This window comes from Mus caroli, unplaced genomic scaffold (genome assembly GCF_978045245.1).
Source record: "Mus caroli unplaced genomic scaffold, Mus_caroli_1 scaffold_2, whole genome shotgun sequence".
Taxonomy (NCBI): Eukaryota; Metazoa; Chordata; class Mammalia; order Rodentia; family Muridae; genus Mus; species Mus caroli.
The window spans coordinates 60,949,186-60,955,185 of record NW_028227257.1 but is presented as its reverse complement, the minus strand read 5'-3'; positions in this window follow the sequence as shown (position 1 = coordinate 60,955,185).

Here is a 6,000-nt window from a genome sequence, read left to right as displayed (position 1 = left end):
AAGCAGGGCTCCATTTAGCCTCTGTAGGTCTTGGCTGGGTGTAGCAGTGCATACCTGTTATCCCAACAGTCAGGAGACAGAAGCGGGAGCATTGTTACAAAGGCTAGTCTGGGTTACATAGGAAGCTCTAGATGAGCCAGGCCTCTCATGAAACAATGTCTCAAAAGAACAAACAAAATGGAAAGAAACAAAACAAAACAACTCCCCAAAGCAGCTATCTAGCCTTTGGCTAGGTTATTCTGGGCTGCAATGTCCTTAGCGGCAAAAGAAAACTGCTAACCACAGCTACTTCAGGTTCTTGGACAGGGATATCCCACTCGGGGAAAGCACTGCTGTGCAGACAGACAATTTCCATGCCATGAGCTCTATGATCCATCTCACGAGTGTGATAAGGGCAAGAGCTGTTGTTCCCATATTTGTTTTTGCATCCTTGGTGTCTCAGAGCCTGACCTATCTCAGGCTCTCAAAGGCTGTGCTGGATAAATGGGTAAGAGTTGAACGGAACAAATGGCTACGTGAATAAATGAATCAACTCACTTAGCAGGGCAGACAGTTTTGACCTGTGCGGTGGGATAAGGGCAGAGAGAGAGGTGACAGGGATCACAGGACTGGCGTGTTCTCTGGGCTTCCCAGGCCCTGGCCTTCCTCTGCTCACCACTCCCAAGCCCAGCTGAAGAGGAGGGCTGCCAGAGGCTACTGGCTTGTTTATCAACAGCTCAGTTGTGGGTCACCACACAACCAGCAGCATCTGAAGCCGCTAAATATATCTTCTCGGACCACACAGCCTGCTCCTAGAGGCCACATGGACCAGGGACCACACTGCTCATCATTCTGGGTTGGGCCCTGGACCTTGTCCTAACCCTGGAACCCTGTTGTCCCCAGGGAGCAAAGAGCCAATTCAGATCCCATCTAAACTTCAGTGGCTGGCTGAGTCCATGTGGATGGTTTTATCTTGGACAGAGTCAGAAGATTAAACGGTCCAGCTATGGGAGAGGAAAATGGTTCACCTCCCTTTGTCTGCATGTTTGTTTATGAAGAGTATTTATTACCTTAGAGATGTCATTTTACTTTTTAAAAGTATTTATTTTATGTATGTGAGTAGATTATTTAAAGATCTATTCATTTTTATTTTGTGTGTATGGTGTTCTGTCTGCAGGTATGTCTGTATGTCTATGTACCATGTGTGTGCTGTGCCTATGAAGGCCAGAAGAGGGCGTCATATCCTCTGGACTTGGAGTTAACAGTTGCGTGTCACCATGTGGGTACTGGGAAGTGAACCTGGGTCCATCTCTCCAGCTCCTATTATTTTATTTTGTTTTTTCAAGTCAGGGTTTCTCTGTATAGCCCTGGCTGTCCTGTTATTTTATTAAAAAAAAAGTTATTTTACTTTATATGTATGAACAGTTTTTTTGTTTGTTTTTATTGAGACAGGGTTTCTCTGTGTAGCCCTGGCTGTCCTGGAACTTGCTCTGCAGATCAGGCTGGCCTTGAACTCAGAAATCCGCCTGCCTCTGTCTCCCGAGTGCTGGGATTAAAGGCGTGCGCCACCACCACCTGACCTAGTGCAGTATCCATGGACCCATTCCCGTGGAGGTCAGAAGGCGGCTGCCCTGGACAGGAGTTAAAGAGAGCTGTAAGCGAGCACTGGAAGCCGGGCGTGGTGACGCACGCCTTTGATCGGAGCACTCGGGAGGCAGAGGCAGGCCTCTGAAGGCAATGGTATACTAGGCAATGGTAATACACTTATGTACATTCAGGAAAAAATACACATCAAAACTGGTAGTCCTGCTTATCGTGGAGTTCAGTCTCTAGACCAGGCTGGCCTTGAACCCACAGAGATCTGCCAGCCTCTGCCTCCCAAATGCTGGGACTAAAAGCGTGCACCAGCCCACTGCCCCCTTTTAGGTTGTGTGTGTGTGCAGAAAAGCCCTGCAGCACATCTCTGCAATCCTGGTGGGAACGGGGAAGCTGTTAGCCACGGCCAAGCCATTCTGTGAAGCTTCTCCATTTTGACTGTTTCTAAAACTAGTGTGGAGTCCCAAACTGTAACAATTTATCCAGGGTCTTGCCCTCCTTGCCCCTTGATTATTTTTACCCAGGATGTACCTTTCTTCCTCAGCTAACCCTAGCAATGATCAATCATGGGCCCCAAATGGAAAATCAGCACCCACTCCCTGCCCTGCAACGCCTCCAGTCCATATGCTCCTCTCTGCTCCTTTCTTCAGATGTTCACCCTGCAGAGACCTCTTCTCAGTCACCCCTTCCCTCAACACCCTCTTCTGTCTGCTGCTGCCCACCCCCCTTCAAGCTGTCCCCAACATTTCACCCACCTTCCTGCCAAGCCAAGCTTTTCCTGCCTTTCCCTTCACCTGTCCACTGGTCCTGCAACTGCTCCTCTTAGCCAGCCCCACTCCAGTCTTCTTCTCTGAGCGGCTGCCACCCTCAAGCACCCATCCCATGCCTATCCACATTCCCTAGATGTTCGGAATCCTTTGTATTGAACCCCCACTCCCATGAGTGAGAATTTCAGTATCTCACTCACTCAGTCCGTTGATCTGACCTTGCGTGGTATTTATTTACTTCACCCCTGACCTCCACTTTTTCTCTTGAGGACAGGATGTCTGTGCCAACGCTTCCTGCTCAGACTCGTTATGCTAAGAATGAGGATCATTGCCCGGTCTGTGCTGTGGCAGTTCTGTGCATAATCACAATCGGAATTACCAACTCAATCCAGATGATCTTCACCAACGGGTTGTGACTGCCTGCCTCCTGGCAGGAATGGGAAAAGCTGCCCTTTGTGGTCAATTCTAATAAAAATCAGAGATTCCTCAGGGGGCCGCTGAGACTCTGGCCTTGATTTTCACTTGCTTATCTGAAGCAATGATTAAATAGACTACTAACCATGGACTGGGAAGAGTGTAGGTATCAGTCCTGATGGCTGGAAGAAAGCCCTGAAGGTCAAAGGTCAGTTTCATATCACTTAAGGAGACCTTATAAAAACAGGTCTGAAGTCTTTAATAACAGAAAGGAGGGCATTAAAACATAAGTCCCAACGAGATCAGGCTAAACAGGAGGCAAACATGCAGATCACTCAAATAAAGGCATGATGTCCTCCACACTCAAGTCTAGCCTACGGAGGTCCTGCTTTAAATGTGGCTAAATGGGACACAGGGCAAGAGCCTCCTCCATCTCATGGCCACCACCTCAATGCTGCCTCCCGTGTGCTGACACTGAAAATCAGGTTGTACTCAGAGAGACACCTGTTCTCCTTCTCAACGCTTCTGTTCTTCCAGGTCTGATCTCTGGACCCAGGCTCGGTGAACTTGCTGGCACTGACAATCCCTGATTGCTGAGGAGGCCCAGGAGTTGAAGCCCCCACTGCCATTCTTCTCATGGAACCCAGGGCGACACTACAGTAGCTGGTAAAGTTCTTTTTATTATTCAAAAAATGGTAAGTATATGCTGGCTTGGTGCCTTTGGAAGAGGGAGTCAGACCACCTGGAACTGGAGTTACAGACAGATGTGTGCCACTGTGTGATGCTGGAAGAGCAGCCAGTGCCCTTAGACACCGACCAACTGTCCTTTTAACCCACACGTGAGTGTCTTAGTTTTGCCAGGATTTGCGGGACAACCCAGCTCTCTGTTATAGGCAGAAGGCACACCTACCCAACCTAATCAGGCTGCCCATTGCTGTGTGACCCGGCCAGTTTGAGCAATGTTTTGCCATCCCTTCCTGGTCATTCCCTGTTGTCCCTGACCCTCGGGATGGGACACTGTGGAAGAATTCCATGCTTGTATTATTTTTGGAATCACAAAGGAAGTGAGTTTCCCCCTTCTATACTCGTCTTTCCCCAGGAGGCTCTTATATTCTTGTTAATCCTTGTTCATTGCTTTATATTTTTAATATTAAAGCATAATTATATCATCCTTCCCTTCCCCTCTCTGCCTCCATCCCTCCCATGTACTTTTCCTTGTTCCTCAGTGTATCATGACCTTCTCTGTGTTATTGTTATACATATAAATATATGTGACCGACTCAGTCCAGCTGGCATTACTTGTATGTATGTAATTCTCTGCTATTGTTCACAGTCATGTGTGAGATGTCTTCTCCCTGACTCTACCACACTCCCATCCAGTTTAAACCACAGGACTCTATCACTTTTGAATGCCTAGACCAATATTCTCTTGACCACCTCCTTCCAGCCTTCAGGGACTTGAACCTACCAACCTACTAGCAAAGACCCGCTAACTTTCCCTACAGCACTGCTGATGCAACAGTCCAAAACCCTAGTCCAAGATTTATGGCTGATGAACCAAACTGCTGTTCCTACTTACCTGGTGGTCCTAACACCCTTTTAGCCCACTCTTCTCCCAACTGCATTTCTCAGTCCTAGATCTCAAAATGCTTTCTTACCTTTTCCCTTGACCCTTCTTGTCAAGACCCTGTCAAGATTTACCTGGACATCTTTGCTTCCCACAACTGAACTTCTCCAGACTGTTCAATCTGGAGTCTGCTGCCTCTTCTAGCTTTTGAGCCCTTGTCTTATTTCAGCCCATTTCTCTCCACAAAAGGTTAGAAAAGCGCCAGCCTCCCGGCAGGTTCTCAGTCACCTCCTTACCTGCCATTCTGCCTCCTTCTCTACACAGTCCTTGTGGGACCCCAAACTCTGCTAACCTGAGACTTACCTCTACCTGTCACAGACCCCATGCCACCACCTCCCAATCTGCTCCTAAGTGGTCTAGCAAGGACTCTTAGACTGTGTCCCTTCCAATCTGCCAAGCCTGAGGGCAGATTCCAGGACAAACCTGGAAGCTGGGCCTTCCCCACATACCCACACTGTCTTGGTGACTCAGGTGTCTTCACTGAGGTAGACACTTCCCAGGCTATAAAGAAGCCCTTTCTCATGTGCTCTGAGAGGGCACAAGAAGACATTACTGGCCCTTCTGTCTCAAATCCTTCTTCATTCTGGCTTGCCTTCCTCTCTGCAACCCGGCAATATACCCTGTTTTCCTTTCTAAGGTTAACCAGACTTATTCTCTATTGTTTTGCCTGGTGTCTTCATTTTGACAAGCAAGAAATCCCTTAGCACTGTTACAGCACAGGCTCATAATCTCTATGCAGGAGGACCATGAGTTTAGAGGTAGCCTGGGCTACTTAAGACCCTATGACCTTATCTCAAAACAAAACCCAACCCAAACCGAACTATCACCATTAACACCCTCCCATACCTAGCAGCCAGAAGCAGTACATCCAGCTTGCCACTAGGGAGGAGAAATGGAAGCAAGTAGGTGGTGCCAGCTTTGAAGAAAAGCCAGCAAGGAAGAAATGAACAAGACACAGGAAGGGCCTCTACCAAGCCTCCCTTTTCCATTCACCTCTGCTGACACTGGGTTCTGGGCTTAGCTTGCTGTGTCTAAAGCTGGTTCTGGGGCTGTTTGTCTGATACAGCCTTTGTGGCAATGGTTGGGCCAGTCATTCCCACAAGGTCTGAAACAGGTACAAGTTCAATCTCTCAAGGTCTTTCCCAGGCAGACACTTTCCTTAGAATCTATTGTTTCCTCATAGCTGAAACCTGGGCACAGCCAGAGGCCCTGCTTGCTTTACCTGCGCTCTCCCTCTCACCGATGTGAAATGCATCATGAACACAGCTTAAGTGGGAAGCCAGCAATAAGCACGCTGCTACTTGGACTGTAGGGTTGCATCACCCGGGAACTGTCTCAGAGAAGCACGGGCAAGAAGCCAGATTTCTCCCTGGCCATGAGGAAGAACCAGGAATCAGCTCAGGATGCTGACCCTGAAGGAGTTTGATGGTCACAGTAACAGCTTCATCATGCCAAGAATACAGGGTGATCTTGTGAATGAGAATAATCAGACAGGTTGCGTCAGATACTCAACAACACATGGTGTCCGCAGAATCCACACTGGACTGTAATGGAGGAAACAGTTTAAAGTAAAAGACAAAACAACAAAGCCAGATGTGGTGACCCATGCCAACATTT